This window comes from Desmodus rotundus, chromosome 10 (assembly GCF_022682495.2).
Source record: "Desmodus rotundus isolate HL8 chromosome 10, HLdesRot8A.1, whole genome shotgun sequence".
Taxonomy (NCBI): Eukaryota; Metazoa; Chordata; class Mammalia; order Chiroptera; family Phyllostomidae; genus Desmodus; species Desmodus rotundus.
In genome coordinates this window covers 55,505,964-55,526,604 of record NC_071396.1, presented here as the reverse complement: position 1 = coordinate 55,526,604, position 20,641 = coordinate 55,505,964, and the positions used below count along the sequence as shown (strand labels likewise).

General features: G+C 42.7%; 1 protein-coding gene across 1 annotated transcript in view; it reads left to right on the top strand.

Annotated features, from left to right (window-relative positions):
* The window catches only part of PRELID2 (PRELI domain containing 2), a 336,985-nt gene that overhangs the window by 259,174 nt on the left and 57,170 nt on the right, over positions 1-20,641 (top strand). The window lies entirely within an intron of this gene.

Here is a 20,641-nt window from a genome sequence, read left to right as displayed (position 1 = left end):
GAAGGCTTTGCTGATGCAGTTTGCAGGGAGCTACACATCACCTTGAGCAGTTACCTTCCAGATCCTTCAGTCTTCCCTTTTCTCCTGGCCAAACCAAGTGAGGGCTGCTTGGAGGGACTCATCCCCAGGCTGGATAAGACTTGCCAAACTGTTTTCTAGCTCTTTGCTTCAGTTATCAAGGTTAGAGCCTTGAACCTTCATCCTTTGGGAAAAGTGCCTAATCCACATGTGCTCAGCAAAGTGCAGCCTTTGACACTAGCCAGAAGTAAACAGCAATTACACATCACTTATCAAAACAGTCTCTTCTAGGAGGAAGCAAATGAAGAAGTGGGCAGATCAGGTGGGCAGAACATTTTAGTCTGTGTCAGAACAGTCAAAGGTTAGAGACCCAGCTTAACAACTCATGGTGAGAATCAGGAGGTGTCTCACTCAGATTTCCTTAACATAGACTAGACTAGATGGTGCACATGAATGCCCTGCAGGATGGCTCCTGGCTTTTTTTTTTTTTTCTGGGTGGTGGGGGGACATTTATACAAAGAAGCTGAAGTAGACAGAAATTGTCACTTGCCCAAGATCACAAAGCTACAGTATAGAGGAAGCATGACTACACAACTGTCAATCACGTGTTCTAAGAAGGGACAATGGCAGCTATGGTTCCACCATGTATTCCCAGCCTTGACAACAGATCCTGGCATACAGAAGGCGATTAAGAAATACTGTTGCATAAACAACTAAAGAATTAATAAATAAACACCAAACGTGGCTCCTGGCTTTGAATGGATTTCTTTGTGCCATGGGGATGTGCAATGAATGACCACCACCCATATAACTTGGGTCGATCAAAGAGCCTGCTCAGGGGCAGAATGTCTCTGTAAATATGGAGAGTCTTAGACAACAACTAAATCAAATCTCAGAGCTTCAATATTCTCTCAGAGCATTTACTTCCAGTTAAACAAACAAACACACACACGCCATTCAAGACTATACCACGACCTGGAGAGGGATTTGATAAAGACAAGATGTCCAGATACTTGCTTTTCCCTCTTCCCATTATTTCTCTACCTAAGCTGGAGTGTCATCTGCCTTTGTAACTGGCACCATCCTAGTTTAAGAGCTCTGCATTCCTCCTCAGATGACTGTAACTATCACAACCAGTCTCCTGCCACCAGCCATACCTGGCTTTAACTCATTCTCTGCTCTCCTTCAGAGGCCTTTCCTAAGATACTGACTGTGTGTTAATTCTCACCAGCTCACAGTGCTCCAGTGAGCTCCACTGCAGACCAAGCAAAGTCCCAATTTCTTAGCCAGCCCATTCAGTGCCATGGACAGGCTGGCCCCTGCTTACTTTCCTGGACTCATCTTATGCCTCTCCCCACTTACTCTTGGTCTTCTTCTTCAGTTACAAGAGTCTGATTGCTGCCTTGCTAACTTACTGCTTTTTCTGTTTCTGTTTCAGCCTGACCCATTTCCTCTGGACCAGCACCCCTTCCCTCTTTGATAAACCCCTGCTCACCCTTCAAAACCCAGCTTACATGCTACCCTTCTGAAACCATGTCCCTTACTTCCCAAGATGTTGGACTTTTCTAATGACTTTCTAATTAATTATTGAAGTGTGTTCCCAACTAGACTGGGAGCATGATAAGGTCAAAGTGTGTCTTTCTCACTTTGCTCAATGTCCATCAACTAGTATTGAACAAGGCAACTGCAGATACTTAATACATTTTGATTGAATTGAATGAAATTCTCTTTGCTAGAAGTATATTCTGGAAAGGGCATTGAACTAGGAGTTAGCAGTTTTGAGTTTGAGTTGCCCACTCGATGCACGACCTGAGACCAGGTACAGTTTCGTCACTTGCCCAACAGAGAATCCAAGGAAATATACATGTGAAGATACCTGAAAGTTTAAAGTAGTCATCTAGTGCAAATGATCCCTTTTAGTAAAGCAGATCATTGTGGTTATGTAGAACTTGCTCTGGTAAAGATGTGAGCAGGAAGGAGGTTGAAATAAATGGTTATCTTGGGCCTTTTGATGTTATTTGTGACATAAAACACATGCCAATAGTTTAACCAAGGAAGTACCAAGCATGTAGGAATAAGACATTTCTCACACAAACAAACAAGGACTTCAGGGCTTGTGTGTGGGGGCCTCCACCTGCAGGGCACCCTCCCCACAGCCCCCAGCCACCACTGATGAGAATAAGTCTACCAAGGCATGATCTTCTTGGGGAGGAGAGGTGGCCAATCTCTCAAAGGAGAAGGGCCAAGAGCCTTTTCCTAAATGGGCTTTTATTAGGTTCATTTTGCACAGGAATTGAAGAGGTAAAGCTCATCAATCATTGTCAAGCAGTAAGTATCAAACAATAGATAACATACAAAGAACTTTGAGGGCTTATTCTGAGTTAGGGTCAGTTAGTTAAAGGACTATAAGACCACGGGAAACAAACTCATTTCAGGCTTGGACCCTTATCATTTAACTTCAGGGTATTAGCACAGCAGGTTTCACAGGGTTTTATGCATTCTTTCTAAGGCCTGATCTCCCCGGGGAATCCGCCCTTTCCAGCACAGGACTGCACTGCCCTCTGTCATTGTTTCAGGCTTAAGTCAGGCAGGGGAAGTAAGGCAGCCAAGAGATTAGGAGACTTCTTGCAGACAGAATGAGGACTCAGGCTATGTCAAAGCCGAGGGGTGAGGGTCCATCACCCCCTTTTTCTATAGCCCCCCCGAGTCCTTCCCTGTGGGCCTTTTTCATGACCATGCCTGTCTTAGGTCATCCCTCCCTTGAGGAATCTTACCCGTCATTGGCTAACTGGCCAAGCTCAGGGCCAAGCAGGGTAAAGTAAAGTGGGCAGAGATGGCATCCCTGCCAGGGAGATAAGCTTTGTTTCCTTAGTGGTTTATAGTCCCAAGGTCTCTGACTCACCCTAACCATGGAGGGTTACAGCTTCTGAAACCAGGCAGGGCGGTTCCCAACACTTGTGCTCAAATGTCTCCTCAATGAGTCCTTTGTTGGACACCCACTCTAAAGTAGACACGGTTATTCTGTGTCATACATTATTCTGTTTTCTTTGTAGCTCTTGTGGACTTGTTGCTGACATCTGTCACTGCAGTGTCAGACACCTTATACCAAAAAACTCTCTTGTTCACAGTTGTGTTCCAGTGCTGAGAACAGTATCTGAGACATAGTAGGCTCTCAACCAATACTCATTAGCAAATGAACTGCCTGTCTTTGAGGAAAAGTGACAGGCTTGTTAAATTTCATACATAATCACAGTTCTCAAGATAATTCCAATGAGATAATGAACATTAAAGTACTTCATAAACCATTAAGTTTAGGACCTGATTCAGAATTGTGATCCATTTAAAATCCTGCTCTAACCACTCTTGCACCATCATTTTTTTTTTAAAATCTTAACCAACCTGAAGAAGTTGGTATTATTTTATTGTCATTCTCATTTCACAGGTGAAATTGTGGTAACAGAAGTTCCTGGCATGTAGTAAGCCCTTGACAAATGCCAGTTCTTTCTTATGGCCTTTGGGTTTTCAACCATCTATATGCATAAATTAAATCAACCCTGCACAAGCCAAGCCAGACACACAGCACTTGTCCCCACCCAGGACATTTGCAGGTGTCCCAATTGTTCTGTTACGCCAGCTTGGAAGACTGACACCCAGGCTGGTTCCTTGTTCTGAGATACTTCATTCTCAGGAGTCCCCCTACCAAACTCCAGATGTACCTCAGGAGGCAGCTGCTGTCTATGAAGAGGCTGTGAAGAGGGTTACATGGAGACCCACTTACAGGCATGTGCCCCAAAACCTGCCCCCTTCTCACCCCAGGCAGTAGCCGAAGGACAGGTGATGGCAGTGTTTTTAGGTGTACTTGCATGTGGTGGTTTGTTAGGTGGCAACACCGCCATCTGTCCAGATGTTGGGTCTGTGTCCCAGAGCTGTCCCACCATTGTGGGTAGCTGTGAGGCCACGACCTGGCCCCTCCCTATGTTTGTTATTGTCATTCCTATTATTGCCATTGTCATTTTTACAACAGCCCTGTGAAGTAGGTATTATCAGTGTCTCCTTACAGCTAGGATAACTGAGACTGAGAGAAATGAAATTACTTGCTCAAGGCCAGAGAGCTGCAGCCCGGATCTAATCCAGGCCCATTTGGCTCAGTGTGTATGTTCTTTCCATGTTACGTTTCAGGATGATGACTCAGATAACAAGAGTGATTTTTTTGTTGTTTCATAATTAACATTTGTGTGTGTGCATGTGTGCGTGTGTGGTGAGAACATTTAAGATCTGCTCCCTCAGCAAATTTCTAGTATGTAATACTGAGTTACTGATGACGATCACCATGCTGTACGTCAGATCTCTGGAACTTACTCATCCTGTGTCACTGCACTTTGAACCCTCTGACCAACACACCTCCTACCCTTTGGCTCTGTTAACTACCGTTTCTTGTGCTGTCTTCACAACTCAAAGGAAATAAGAAAGACTGAGGTTAGTGTTTGGTCCTGTGTTCCTACTTTTTTGGACTTAAACAGAGACTTTATAACTAGTTTAAATGCTTTGACAAATTCAGTATGATTGCCTCTGGTTAGCACAGAGCAGTAATTAAGTCTGCAATTACATGTTCAGATTTTCATATTTTTTCTGTGTGTGTATTTTGACAGTAATTGAACAAGGCAGTATTTGCAATATCCATTCTGAAACTGTCTCATAATATTTCATTATATGCCAGATTAATTTGTTAAAGGCACATAGCAAATAAAACTTCAGTGTTGATCCAATTAATCCAGCTGTGGGACCTTTCTGCTAACATGTCTGAGCAGGGGAGGCTGGGGGAGATGCTGGGCCAGGCGTCTGGAAGGGTTGGGGGCCCACATCTGGGGGTGGAGGAGAGCCTGGTGGTAAGCTTTATTTTTCCTTGTTCTAAGTTATTCTTTTTTTCCCTCATAAATACCATTTCCTTTCTTGAGAATCAGTACAGTGGGGGATGATGAATAAACATTGGTGAGATAGACATCTGAATCTTGAAAAGGGGGACATTTAATTTCCTCTGAGTCCTTTTTGTGTGTGAGTGAGTGAGTGTGCATAGTCCAGCACAAAAAAATGATAGCCCAAAGCAAAATGGGATTTTGATTGTCTTTGGCTCTGTTACTTTTCATGTATCCCAGTGTGCTTTACAAAGAGTGTGTGTGTTAGAATCCCTTTCACTGTGATAAAAACTTGGGATTACAGGTGTGGAAACACTAGATGGAATAGAAGATCCTCATGAGTATAGGTGCTCTCTCTCGTGGGCTGATGATAGGGAAGGAAACCTGCCCTCTGTTGGTTGAACAGCCTTCTTTGTAAAGGATTGTATGTCTCTCAGCTTCTGTCATTATAGGTTTATTTATTCAGATATTTATTCAGTCAATCAACAAATAGTTATTGAGTATTTATCATGAGCCCAGGACTGTGGTAAGTGTTTAGGACACTGTGGAGAGCAAAGTCAGATCCGGTTTTTATCTTGTGAGAGGTACATGTCAGTCACATAGCACCCCAGTTGTAGGACAAGACTACATCTGAGATGCACTGTGTGCTGTGGAGCTTCATCAGAGCTTTTAAAAGGAATCTCGACCTTGTCAGCAATGTCAGAGAAGAATTCCCTGTGGAAATGATGCTTACATTGAGGTTGGAAGTGAAAGGTTAGCATGTTGAATGAGGATGAGGGCGGGTGGTTGGGAAAGAGGACAGACAGCATCTGCCAAAGTTCTGGGGTGGGAGCAATTAGGGTTCAAGCGGAGCACGGGGATGGGAATACAGGGTCAGACAGGGCTGGAGAGACTGAAAGAACTGATACATGGCAGTCTTAGAGATAATAACAGTGGACATTTTTTGTGTGCTTATTATGTGCCCAGTATGAAGGTATATAAAATTACAGATTTCATCTTACTGATTAGGAAACAGAGACCCAGAGAGGTTAAGCGAGGTGGCAGGGTCAGCTGTGGGATTCTGAGTGTGGGAATCTGGGATTGAATGCAGTCTCAGGTGGGAGCTCCTTGTGCGACAGTGGCCCTGGAAGGGCGAAGTGCCAACTTGCTGGGTGTTGCATCTGGATCTGTATGGAGGCTAAGTATAGAGGGTCAGAGCAATTTTAGGGGCTTCATGGACTTTATGAAATTGTGTGAAAATTTTTGCATGTGCATTTTTATGGGTAAGGAGTCTTGAGTTCTCACTAGATACTCCCTATAACTCACAGTAAATTGAGAACCACTGATTATTCTGGATTATTTAAAAAAACATTTTATTTAGAGATATTTTACTTAGAGATTCACACTCAGTAACAGGAAATAATACACAGGGACCCTGTATGTTTTCATTCAGTTTCCCTCAATGTAACATCTTGTATAACTTTAGTATAATATCACAACCAGGAAATAGACATTGATGCAATTTACCAGACCAATTCAGATTTCACCAGTTTTGCGTGCACTCATTTGTGTGTGTGTGTGTGTGTGAATGCAGTTCTGTGTGACTTTCTGTGTGAGTTTGCTTAACTACCATCGCAGTGAAGACACAGAACTATTTCATCACCAGACCCATTATGCTACCTGTACAGCCACAGTCACTTCCCTCCCCCAGCAACGCTGGTTTAGATTATTTCTAAGGAAAAGTATTTCTATATTACTTTATCATTATTAATCATGTGAATCTGAAACATCCTTTCTTCCTTGCCATTGTCCTGAATCAAGTGGTTTACTTCATATTAAAAGAATGATTGTTGAAAAGATAGCTCAGTTGGCTTTTGGTTAGTATTCCTGTATAGAAGTACATTGCAAAGAATGAGGAAAGACTTCTCCAAATGAGAACATGTTATTTTTTAAATAAGAGAGGGCATCTTAACACCATCGCTTACCGGCTGTATAATCACTGTACTCTGCAGTGCCTCTCTGGCTCTCATCATTTTGTCATGAATCATTGCAATATCGACTCCTGGCAGCTATGATTATCATTGGTATTGTTATTAGCCTGATACGTCTCTCATGATTCAGTTTTACCACCTTTCAATATATTTTTCACACAGTGACCAGAGTGATCTTTATAGAAAGAAAGTGCAGGTATGTAATTTCCTTGCTTAATTCATTCAGTGGCTTCCCTTGACTTTCTGGACCAGCCTCTGTCTTCTGAGCCTGCTGTGTTAGGCTCTGCACGGCCCTGGCACCTGCTGCTCACAGCTTCCCCACATACTGGTATGGGAAGCCACTTGCCTCCCTTTCCCCTGAGCCATTGCTTGCATTTTTCAGACTCAGGGAGCAGTCTCCTCCCTTTATTACAGATTCTGTGTCCTTTGCTGTGCTTTCTTGATAGCATTACAGTGTAATCAAGAAATCAGGTTCTAGCTCTGGCTGGTGTGGCTCAGTGGATTGAGTGCCGGCCTGTGAACCGGAGGGTCACAGGTTAAATTCCCAGTCAGGGCGCATGCCTGAGTTGTGGGCCAGGTCCCCAGTAGGGGGCGTGTGAGAGACAACCATATATTGATGTTTCTCTCCCTCTCTTTCTCCCTCCCTTCCCCTCTGTCTAAAAATATATTTAAAAAAGAAAAGAAAAAAAGAAGTCAAGTTCTGGAATTAGGCTCATCTGCACTTAAATTCCATCTTTATCATTTAGTAAATGTGTGATCTTGGATGAGTCATGTCCCCCAAGTCCCTGTTTTGTATTTGTGACAATAAGGATCCTATTGGATATTGTAGGGATTAAAGAAAATAACACACATGAGCCACAGGGCCTGGTACAGAGCAGAGCTCAATGACTAGTGTCAGTCTCTGCTTCCCTCTGACATAGCACTGATGCCCACCTGTCTGGTAGTACTTGCTAGTAAGGACTGTGCTCTAATGCCTTTGATTCCCAGTGCTTCCCATAGGGTGGGGGCTTAGAAATAGGTGAATGAATAAAATAGACCAGAAAGGAAGGAAAATGGACCAGGTCTTCAAATGCTTCAGTGCCAGTTCTTTTCAGAGACCTTTATTTTTTGGTGTCGAGTCAGTTTTTAGTACATTAGACAGCCATTTTTAAATGAAACTCATTCCAAACCCCAGCAGAAATAATCAGATTCCTACAGTGTTTTTTTTTTTAGCATGTACATGCTTATCCTTTAATCATTGAGAATAAACTGAATCTTCTGAGTCTTTGAATAAAACTTGATTTTTGCTTGAGGGAAGAAGGAGAGCAAGCGAGCAAGAGAGAGGCTGAGACTCGCGTGGTGATGGCCAGCCCAGTGTGGAGCCTGCACTCTTGCCTCTGTTTGCGGATTGTGTGAAGTAGAGAGATGAGGGCCATCAACTGCCCAGAGACTTCAGGTGGGAAAACCCCTGAGCTCCACATTATTTAGAAATTTTGGAAAGCCAATATCATCTGGGACTTCTAATTTTGCCTCACTCTTGGGATGCATCTATAAATCAGATTCTCCCCGAGATGGCTCTCACCCCGATTTCTCTGCAGCAGGAGAGGCTGTGCAGGGCAGTCCATTGTGGTGAAGAGGCTTCAGGTTTGCAACAACATGAATGAACCTGGAGGACAACTACATTGAGCAAAATAAGCCAGACACAGGAAGAAAAAAGCAACATGATCACACTTACCTGTAGAATCTAAAAAAGTGGACTACACAGGAGCAGAGGGTAGAATGGTTGTTTCCTGGGGCAGAGACATGGGGAAATGAGGAGATGTCAAATGGTCTGGACTTGCAGTCACGTAGGCAAATAATTGAGAGACCTAAGGAACAGCATGGTAGCTAAGTTAATAATACCCCATTGAGTACTGGAAATTAGCTAAGAGACTAGACTTCAGGTGTCCTCATTACAAAAAAGATAAGGTAACTATTGAGGAGATGATATATTAATTGGCTGGACTGTAGTAATTATTCGTTATTTTATGTAGCTGTACATATGAAATATATAAAATTTTTATTGAAATACAAAAGAAAGTGATGTTGGAATTGGCTTAGCTTAGTTTTGAGTTCCCTTTCTGCCCCTCACTCGTGGTGGACCTTGGAGTCTGGGTTTCCTCATCTGTAAAATGAACATGAGGTAATGCTCACACCCCACTTGTGAAGGTTGAATGAGATGACATAGCCCAGTGGCATGGAATAATAGATGTTCAGTGACCGAAACCATTAGTATTGCTATTAATATTGCCATTACTATTGTTCTGCTTACTTTTTAAATGAAAAGAGGAAAATATATAGCTAACTTGTATCAAGTACTTACTAATGTAACAGAGACTTTGCTAGGTGCTCCACATGCATTATGGCATTTAGTGCTCACAAGAACCCCACAAAATAGGGATTGCTGTTCACATTTCTGAGAGGATGAAGCTGAGGCTCAGAGGTTAGCTTGCCCCACTGCGATCCAGAGGTAGAGCTCCAACCCCATGACTAATCCTGAGTTCTAGGAACACTGGAGTGGGTTTTTTTCCTAGGGGGACCTAATTTTGTGGGCGTATGCACTTCCTAAGACATTGAACAAAATCAATGGGACTTCAAATATGTCAGCTTTTGAGCTTGGGCTTTAGCAAGGGACAAACTTAAAGAATTACCACATAGAGAACTGAGCAGTGTTTCTTATTTTTTATTCCTTATTTTAAAAATATTTTTATTATTGTTCAAGTACAGTTGTCTCGTTTTTCCCCTACCACTCCCCCTTCTTCCACCACCCCCACCTCCCACCCTCAATCCTACTCCCTTTGGCTTTGTCCATGTGTTCTTTATACAGGTTCCTTGCTGACCCTTCCCCTTCTTTCCCCTGTTATGCCCCTCCCCTTCCTCCCTCCCCTCTGGTTACTGTCAGTTTGCTCTTTATTTCAATGTCTCTAGTTATATTTTGCTTGCTTGTGTTTTGTTGATTAGATTCCAGTTATAGGTGAGTTTATATGGTATTTGTCTTTTACCACCAGGCTTGTTTCACTTAGCATAATATTCTCCAGTTCCATCCATGCTGTCACAAAGGGTAGGAGTTCCTTTCTGCTGTGTAGTATTGCATTGTGTAAATATACCATATTTTTTGATCCACTCATTTACTGATGGGCACTCAGGTTGCTTCCAGCACTTGACTATTGTAAATTGTGCTGCTATGAACATTGGGGTGCACAGGTTCTTTTGAATTGGTGTTTCTGGGTTCTTAGGGTATAATCCCAGTAATAGAATTGCTGGGTCAAAAGGCAGTTCCATTTTTAGTTTTTTTGAGGATATTCCATACTGTTTTCTACAGTGGCTGTACAAGTCTGCATTCCCATCAACACTGTAGAAGGGATCACAATTCCTGACATCAAACCGTATTACAAGGCCATTGTAATCAAAAGAGCCTGGTACTGGCATAAGAACAGACACATAGATCAGTGGAACAGAACAGAGAGCCCAGAAATAAACCCAGCTCTCTACGGTTAATTAATATTTGACCAAGGGGGAAGAAGCATAAAATGGAATAAAAATAGCCTCTTCAACAAATAGTGTTGGGAGACCTGGACAGCTACATGCAAGAAAATGAAACTCGACCACCAACTTACACCATGAACCAAAATAAACTCAAGATGGATGAAAGACTTAAATATAGGTCACAACACCAAAAAAGTCCTAGAGGAGAACATAGGCAGGAAAATCTCAGATATTCCACACAGCAATATTTTCACCAATATGTGCCCTAGAGCAAGGGACACAAAGGAAAGAATAAACAAATGGGAGTTCATAAAAATAAAAAGCTTCTGCACAGCTAAAGAAAACATCAGCAAAATGAAAAGGGAACCAATCATATGGGAAAATATATTTGCCAATGTTACCTAGGACAAGGGTTCAATCTCCAAAATATATAAAGAACTCACATGACTCCACTCCAGGAAGACAAGCAATCCAATTAAAAAGTGGGCAAAGGACCTGAACAGACACTTCTTCAAGGAGGACATAGAGAGGACCCAGAGACATATGAAAGGATGCTCAGCATCACTAGCCATCAGATACATGCAAATTAAAACCACAATGAGATAGCACTTCACACTGGTCAGAATGGCCACCATAAACAAATCAACAAGCAACAAGTGCTGGCAAGGTTGTGGAGAAATTAGCAGTGTTTCTTCTCCTTGCTTTGCTTCCAGGTCCGCTGCTTCTCCAATTCATGAATTGATTTTCTCCTTTCTCAAATCCCCACACAGGTTCCCTCTTTAGCTCAGTCAGGGGAGGGTTTACTTTAAAGTAAGGCCTCTTTTCCTCTCCAGGTGTCTCTGTGCTCTGGAAATGGCCAAGACCTTCTAGCACCTTTCTGGCTCCTCCAGTCTGAGTGCCCAGGGGCCATACCCTGATTCTTGTTCTGGAACCTGAACTTCTTACTAATGAGAAGGGACACCTGCTCTGCAGAGATGGAGAAGGTAAGTGGCTGGGCTCTGTGGCTGCCCTGTGACTTGTTCCTGTGAATGCCACTTTGAGACTGAGACTCTGGCTGGTCCCTAGTTCAGAAACAGTGGGCGAGGGTTCTGTGAGGGAGGACGGTCTCACACAGCACTGTGCTGGGCTACAGAGGGCTCCCTGGTTAGAAAGGCTTCTAAGAGCATCTGACCTGAGATTTCAGCCTATTTTTTGATGGCTCCTTGAGCCCTGGAAAGCCAAACGTCCTTTGAGAAGAAGCACAGGGTCATAAAGACGTTACAGAGTAAGACAGTAATGTGCAGGTGTCCCTCCAGGCGCGCGCACCGGAGAAGTGCTTGTTATTGGCCGTGTGCAGGAGGAAACAGTGAACAGGCTGTTCATTGCTATGTTGTGTTTAATAAAGAAAAATTAGAAACAGTTTATCATGTGCTTAAATAGAAGGCAATGCCAAATGTACAGTGAACGCCTCCCATATTTTCAAAGAGAAAATGAAAGAAAAGAAGTTTGGGGCCAAGTTGAACACATAAACTTTTAAGGATATAAGAGAAATATCCAGCTAGGTACTTAAAATGCTAACCATTCATATTTGAAATCACCTATTACATTAAATATTACCTTAGAAGTGTTGTTGTTCTTTTTCTGCAATTACATATTTCAGAAAATGATTTGACTTGAACTTCCATGTGCCTTTGACATCAGGGTTCTCATGATCAAAGAACCACTCGAGTCTAGTAAACAGTGTCCTGGGGGACCCAGGCCGTCTTGTACCCTGTAGTTTGTGCATCAGTCAATGCTGTGTTCTCTGGAAGTTTTGTCCCAACTGCAAGACATTCCTAACATTGTGGCGCGTTCATTTGTCCTGTAGTTAGATATTTGCTCTCCACACACAATCAATTACTGTATTGATTTAACGTGATCTTTAAATGGCTCTATAATGGCACATGACACTTGCAATTATGAGGTCTTACACTCATAAATAATTACCTTACTCATGTTAATTTTTTCTTTTTTCTTCATTTTAAAGAGAGAGCCCATTAAGTGACCTCTCTTAGCAACCAAAGTGAACACTGCCTAGTTACTTCTGGGTAATGCATCTTCCCCAAAAATGTTGTGTTTGGAATAAAGTAATGGCAATATTGCACCACAACGTGAAAGGCTTTGTAAAGTTTCACATATGATTACTTCTTTTTGCTAAGTGATCATTTTGGGGGGGAATTTTACATCATGTCCTGGTATACATGCCATTGTTCAGTAGAGAAAAAAATAAAATGAGATACAGTCCTATGGTAGAATACTATGCAGAAGAAGTTAAAAGGCATCTCTCTGTCTCTGTCTCTGTCTTTGTCTATCTCTGTCTATCTCTCTCTCCACCTTCTCCCTCCAATTCTCTGTCCCCCTCCACATGTGGATAGGTTTCAGGCACATAGATGACTGGAAAAACACATTGCAGAGTGATGCACACGGTATGATGGTGACGTTTGTGCTCATTAAATCCCCTAAAATAATGTAATGCAGGTGCTGTTTGACACATATATATGCGTCTTTTTACATAAAAGTGTAAAAGGAACTGGATCAGTATAATTTAAAGATGTGGTCTTGAGGAAGAGGCAAAATGATGAGATTGGAAACTGAGACTAAGAAATTTTACTTTCATTTCTAATAGTTTGTTTCATTTACTTAAAGAAAAAATTTAAAGCAAACATGGCAACATTTTTATGGTTTGTGCATCTTGGTGATGGGTACATGTCTTGTTCTCTCTATTTTTTTGTTCTGTATTTTTAAATGTCTCAACACATGGAATTACTAAAAGAAAAAATCAGCATGGCAATTTTCTTTCCCTGGTAGAGACTGTATTGGAAGGGGAATAAGTCGAATGAGGTTGAAATTTTCTCCAATGTATTTAACTTTCGCATGGTCAAATAACAAGTTGAAACTGGTGATTTTCATAGGTATTGTGAATTGAAGACTGTGTTGTCACCATCCTGGTTCTCAGGAAATGAAGCCTGATAAGTTATTGGTGATTGGGAAGTAAAGCAGTTTCCTCTGAACTTTGGGCCGAGAAGATGCCACCTGGCTGTGACTACTTCCTCTGCCCGACACAGAACCTGGGTCTGCCCCAGGCAGCATTTCTCTCCATGGCCAGCTCCCTGGTCCTTGAAGAACAAAGCTAGGAATTATAGAGCAGGATTAGCAAACTGGTGGCCCTTGGGTGCATCTGTCTTAGAGATGTGTTTTGTTTGGCTACACAGTGGCTCTCATTTAAACATAGGGAGGTTTCCCAGGCACACTGGGTCTGCACTTCAACACAGCAGCGGGAGACCGAAGCTAACCCGAGTCTGCTCCTCCCAGGAGGGGTGCACTCCCAGTTTGCTGCAGTGTCCCCTCCCCAGCATCCTGGCATTGACGGGCCCCCTCAGGAATTTGAGCATGCTGTCCCTTTGTAGAGGAACCACATGACAGGCAATAGCGTAGACTTTACATAGACTGTGCCAAACTTGTACAGCAATGCTGGCAAAGCATTAGATGGGAAAGTTCATTTTTGCCCCCCACTGTGCCTAATTATAAATAAATGGTTGGAACATTTAAACATGCCACAAAAGAATGACTAGAATCTTGGCGGCTGGCAAGTCTACTTTCTCTCTGACGTGGGATAAACTCACTGACTTTCTTCACCTTTAATTTCAGTGAATTAAATGCTGTCCTTACCCACGAAGGCTTTAGATTTGTTAACTCTCTGTCAATTTAGGGTTTATATGCATGTTAGGTAATAATGTCCCGTGGGAAATATCTGGGGGACTCTTTTGCCTGACTCTCAAATGGGACCACTTTTAATGTAAACTGTGCTCAATTATACAACATACATGCAGAGAAGAAACAAGTGAACAAAGGGAGGGCATGGTTCCGATCCAGAGAAAGTTTGTTTTTCTTCGTTCAGTCAACATATATTGAGTATTATGTTCCAGGCTTTGCTAGTTTCTAGGAATGAAGTGATAATAAAAATCAGACAATTCTTATCTTCTTGAGGTTTGAATTCTAGTGGGAGAAAGATATTAAAACATATTTACACTGTGAATTAATTAATCACATTGCTTCATGTCATGAGAGGCTCACATACCAAGGAAGGTGGTTAGCGTAGTGTGAGATGTCAGGGAAGGCTCCTGAGAAGGACATGTGGTGGTGAGGGATGCTGGCTGGGGGGGGGGGGGGGGAGGGAGGAGCAGGAAAGGGTGTTCAGGGGACTGGAACTGCAGGGGAATGGGCGAGGTGGAGCGCTGTGTGTTTGGGGACCTGGAGGAGGCCTGTGTGGCTGGAGCACAGTGTGGGAAGAGTGGAGAGGCACACGCTGAGGCCTGCGGATGCTCCAGAACAGACTTGGCAGGAGTTCAAGCTCGTCATTTTACCTTTTTCTTTCGGATTTTTTTTAATGGAAAGATGAATTCCTGCTTCTCCTTGTCTTTACCCTCAATTCAAAAGACACTGGCTCTGGCCAGGTGGGTCAGTTGGTTGCAGCACTGCCCCATACCCCAGAAAGTTTTGGGTTTGATCCCTGGTCAGGGCACATACCTAGGTGGGGGGTTAGGTCCCCAGTCAGGGTGTGCATGGGGAAGCAACCATCAGTGTTTCCCTTGCCCTCCTCTCTCTCTCTAAAATCAATGAATACCATATCCCCTTGTGTGAGAATTAAAAAACAAAAGACAAATGTGCCATCTCTCTGCTGAGTAGGCCATGCAGCCAATGCCCACTTGAGGTTCCTGCCCTGCACAGCAGAGACAATAAAGAAGACTGCAAAATGCATAAAATAAGATAGTCTTGGCTTTAGGAAAGCATTTTTTTCTTTTCAGATATGTACTATCCCTAAAAGAAAAAATGGAAACCTCATTCAAATAGATGGTATTTGCACAGGTAAGATTTTCCAGGTTCTCACCAGGTAGGTGCTCAGATTGGTTGGCACCCTTGCTATTTTCTCACTGTTGAGATTCAAGTTACCTCAAAATGAGAGGAGCTCAGTATTTAAATTACAAGGGGCATCAGTGTGATTTGGAAACCTAATATATATCTTAATGAGTTTTACAATAATTTCATTTGAGACATTTCAATGGTAACATTAGACTAATTATTCAGAGCAGAGGTAACCTAGCACCTCCCATTTTATTTAATTTTTTGGTAATGCAAAATAAATCAATCTTGAAACGGTTCAGCACTTTCAATTAATTTTAATGGTCTGTTGCTCTCCTCATCATTGGATCAGAGCCTATGAATTCAGACACGTAGTTGAGCTTTTTAATAACTCCTTGAGAACCATATATTGGCTATATTAGATTTATGCTTAAAAAAGTAGCTCATATTCAATCAGTTTATCCTGAGATTGTGTCTCTGAAATTAGTATGGCTAATGAAGCCTCCTTGGAAGCAACTATATGGCTTTTATAGGCAAAGTATGTTAATGTTTTCCAATGAATGATCATGGAAGTGAGGAAAGTGACCATTAGAGGGAAACCAAGTAGTAGCTGATGAGGTACATGGCTGTTTTTGACATCAACCTCAAAAAATTAGGGCCCTGGCTGGTGTGGATGAGTTGGTTGGAGCGTCATCCTGTAACCAAAAGGTTGTGGGTTTGATTCCTGGTCAGGGCACTTACCTAGTTGCAGGTTCAATCCCTGGTCCCGGGGCATATGAGAGACAACCAATCAATGTTTCTCTCTCACATCAATGTTTCTCTTTCTCCCTTCCCCTCTCTAAAAGCAATGAAAAAATGTCCTCAGCTGAGAATAAAACAAAAACAAAAACAAAAAAACAACCTTAAAAAAACTCCAAAAAAATTTAGGGATGTGTTTCAGATAGCAATAAATTTCTTGTTAGAAATGCATCCTCAGGTTTAGGTTACTAGTAATCAACAATTTAGGTTACTCGGTAACCTAGGTTATTTCTTGGGATAAAACATTATGCCTTATAACATATTCAAGATGCCTCTTAGATTAGTGTTTTAGGAGTAGTGATTGACTTCATTTATAACTTTTTCTGTAATGTCAATGTTCAGGAGACTGGTTCTCAGGATGGCTTTAAACTTAAAGGTAGTTGTCAGCAGCAACACTCATCTCCAAGCATGGCTGCGGGAGGAGTCAGTGTGCCGGGAGCTCCTTCCAAAAGCTGCTGTGGGAGATGTCGCCGCAGTGTAGAGATGGCAGTGGTGTCCGAGGTGTGAGGGAATTATGGGGAAGGAAGCACAAACATGGAATACTTAGGACGCTGCCGGACAGCAGAGGGTTGTCAGAGGCGAGTTCACCATAGAACGGGGTTTCTCAGCCTCAGCACAGCAGGCAAATTGGACTGGATAAATCCTTGTTGGGGCTGGGGTGGGAGCGAGTAGGGGGCTTGGGCACTGCTGTCCTGCGCCCTGAGCAGTGTTTGGCAGCATCCCTGGCTTCCTACCACTAGATGTCAGCAGTACTATCTGCCCACCTCTCTGAGCTTTGAGCCCAAAATGCCTCCAGATATTGGTAAATATCTCCAGAAGGACATAATCACACCTGCTTGAGAACCACTGCCCTAGAGAATTCAAGAGAGCAGAGATACAGGTAAAGGAAGATGGGAGGTCCGAAGTTTATGCAAATAATTAACAACTGCAAATTTCTATCTCCTATATCTCCAGCCTAGACAGCTTTTCTTACTTCTGACTCTTATATTTAGCTGCTAAAATCTCCATTTAAATGTTTCAGCTGGGGTGGGGTGAAGGGATGGGGAGAAAAGGCATACAACTGTAATTGAATAACAATAAAAATTAAAAAAATATGTTTCAAGGACACTTCAATCTCAACATGTCCAAAAGTCTACTCATGACCTCCCAGCTCCAAAATCTTCTCCTTATTCACACCTCCCTGCATAAAGATCCTGGCATTGTCCCTTGGCATCTTTCAGCCAGCTGGACTGCATATAGATTTCACGGCCAGAGCGGAAGCACTTATTGTGCAGCCAGGAGAGAAAGGCCGCTGGAGTCAGCAGGGACACCATTGTTTCTGAACCATTACGCCCAAGGCCAGAGTGCTTCCCTCCCAGTATACTGTTACGTAAGAAGCAGAACATCCCTCTTGGTAAGCTGCTTTCACCTGGGTTTTCTATTCCCTCTGACACTTTCCTAAGTGACCCATTAGCTTTGTGGTTTTGAACAAGGTGTTTAAGAGCACTCTCTATTCTTTGTGAAAATAGGACAACGTGGTGGTGGATAGGCTGGTGGGGTAGTGTGAAGTTTCAAACAGATACCACCTGACGCTCTGTTAGCACACCATGCCTGTCATCTTTTAATTAAAACATTTGAACTCTTTGGCCTTTTTCGGTCCCAGGTAGCCCTGTGTGCATGTGCATTTCACAGGGATAACCACATCACAAATGACAGATGGGAAGTAGCTCCCTGTGTTCCCATGAAGACAGGCAAGATGTGCCTGCTTGCTGCTAGGGATGATTTCTGCTGAGCTGGGTTTCAGGAGAGCAGTTAGTGGCTGAAGCCACTACCTTTCTGAATGATGGGGCTGCCTGGCTGAAATCGCCTCTGAGTTTCTAGCTTCCTGGTGGTATTGCTTGCCTGCATCTTGAACCACTTGCCCCAGCCAGCGTTTTCACCCTGTGCTCAGACATCTGCAAGCCAGCTTGCCTCTTCCCAGAGCCAGCATATTCCATGTGGAGCTGTGGAGTTCCCAAACTGGGCACCTGGAGACTGAGCATGAGGGAGCAGTTCATCTAATCAGCTGTCCTGACTCAGAGAGGAGACTTTGCAAAAGGGAAGCCACAATCTCGGGCTGAAGATTAAACTATAGAACCCCCAGAGTTTTCCTAGTTTAATTTGTGAGGCTTCCGCAGCATATCCAGAAAAAAAGAGTAGGTAAGGGAGGCAAAAAGATAGAAAAGAAAATGCCTGAAATTGGCTTTCAGGAGACCGCCAGTGCATCAGCTGTTCCAGGAAATAGCTGGCATCCCCTCTCATCGGCCTGCAGCCCTCTGAAATTATTTTTAGCCATGGGCGAGAGGGGTTCTGTCTTCCTCCCTTTCATATCAAATGCTGTGCCAGAAAGCGATCAGGTGTGTGGCCAGAGCCAAGAATCATATCGATGTTCCAGAATAAGACCTCCACCAAAATGCAGCACCCTGTGAGGCACCTTGTTGCCGGCCACTGGGAAGAGCCCTCAGTGACTCAGAGCATCAGAAAAAAGCTAGAATTTCTTGTAGGGCTGTCATGTCCTATTAACAAGCAACATTAAGGGAGAGAAAGAATTCTCTCTCACTAATATTCTATATTCTCCTAGGGATTCCGGGGGGAGAGGGGGTGGGGGCAGGGATGAGGAGAGGGAGTGTTTCGCTTTCAGACATGACACATCACATTCATGGAGTTCGATAGACGGACACATGTCAATGGCATTCTTTTTGAAAGATTATTATGAATTCAGTTTTGAGTATGAGCCAGTCACTATTCTAATTGTTTTATATAGTGTGTTTATTCAGCTTAATCTTCAAAATAGCCCTGTGAGCCAGGCGAGAATATTCCCCTTAGATGATGTTTTGAGAAGTCACGGAACTTGGGTGGGGTCGCACAGCTGTACATGGCTTCCCAGGCTGATGGAATTACTTAGCCACAGAGCAGTTGCAGCTTATTGAATGGCCGCTCTGTATTCTGAGCTCTATAAGCACGATCTCATCACCTCTAAGTGTTGGATGTGATTATTATCTCCAGTTTCTCAGTGGGGAAAATGAGATCCTCAGAGTTAAGAAATTAGTTAAGTAACTCTGGGCAAGATGCTTGATATACCAGAGCCTCCATTTTTGCAACAACCAAAGGAAGAAGACAGCATCTCCTTTATAGCGTTAGGTGTTTTGAAGAATAAAGTGAAGGGGGCTAAAGAAAGAAGCAGAAGGCTGTGTTTCTATCCCAAGAGCCTGAGCAAACTGAAGTAGCTTGGGAAACAATCAATACAGCAATGACTGTGCATGCTCCAAGTAGTTGTTAGGGTTCGGGCAGAGCTCCTCTTTCAGAGATGGCAGAAAGGGAAAGGCAGTGGTCACAAGCCTTGGCTCGGGAAGCCCAGATAATGGGTGTGAGCTTTTCCACTGCTGTGCATGGCAGACTCAGTGACCCTGCTTCTCTAAAATGCCTCTTGAATGCCAATGCAAAAAGAACAGCATCTTGTCGTGCAGTAGTTAAGAGCATGGGCTCCAGAAATCAGGCCATCATAGTTTCATTCCTGGCTCTACTACTTCTAAATGGTTGGATTAGTATTTAATCTGTAAGATAAACATGATAAGTCTGTTGTGAGGATTCCGTGAGAAAGTGTATCTAGTATGCTTAGCACAATGCCCGGCTCAGGGTATATATTCAGCAAATTGCTGTTGTTATTATTGAGGTTGTTAACCCATATCACAGATACCCAGAGCCAATTTCTTATTATATCTTCATAATTTTTCTAGTTAGTGCAGGGTGGATGGTGCCTGCTTCATCTCCTGTCTCTTGCATGGACCCTGGTAGGTAAAATAACCAAATTCTAGTGTTTGTCCTTGACTGAGTGACCTTCATTTAAGCTTAATGCAAAGACTTACCTATACTATATTATTTTTATCTTTTATCTATCTATCTATCTTTGTTTGTGTAAGAGTAACTGTAGCCCAGAGTCCTTGATATAGAATTTCTTGGCCATAGTGAATGTGTACTTTAAATTTGGATGGAAATGCCAAATTACTCGGGGAAAAGATTGTAGACTTGAAATGCCATTAAACAGAAGTAACTGTTTCCTCATATTCTTGCCACAGAAGCATTATTAAACTACTAGGTTTTGATATTCTTTATAAAAATGGGAGGATTGACTCTATAGAAAGTCAATACTAATTAAAGGTCTCTTTTAAACTAAGAGAATTAATCACATATTGTCTCAAGTAGGGGAACTGACACTAGGGTGAGTTCCTGCTCTTCGCCTCAATTCATCCTTTTACACAAATGGGGCTGTCAAGCTGATTTGTTATCTACTTCATGGGGAAGTTAATTCATTAATACAGTTCTTCTAGGAAGCAGGGATGATGGGCATAGAATCCTCTGAAAAGCAAAACAAAGGCTTAATCTAGCTCCATGTTCTTAAAACATAATTTTATTAGGGTCTGATGGAAAAGTGTAACCATATCATTTAGGATTAATTTAGAAATTGTTTCAAAGACCTGAAGTGATGCTTGGGGAATGGAAACTAGTAAAAAGAAGACCACTGAGAGCCCTCAGCACAGAGAA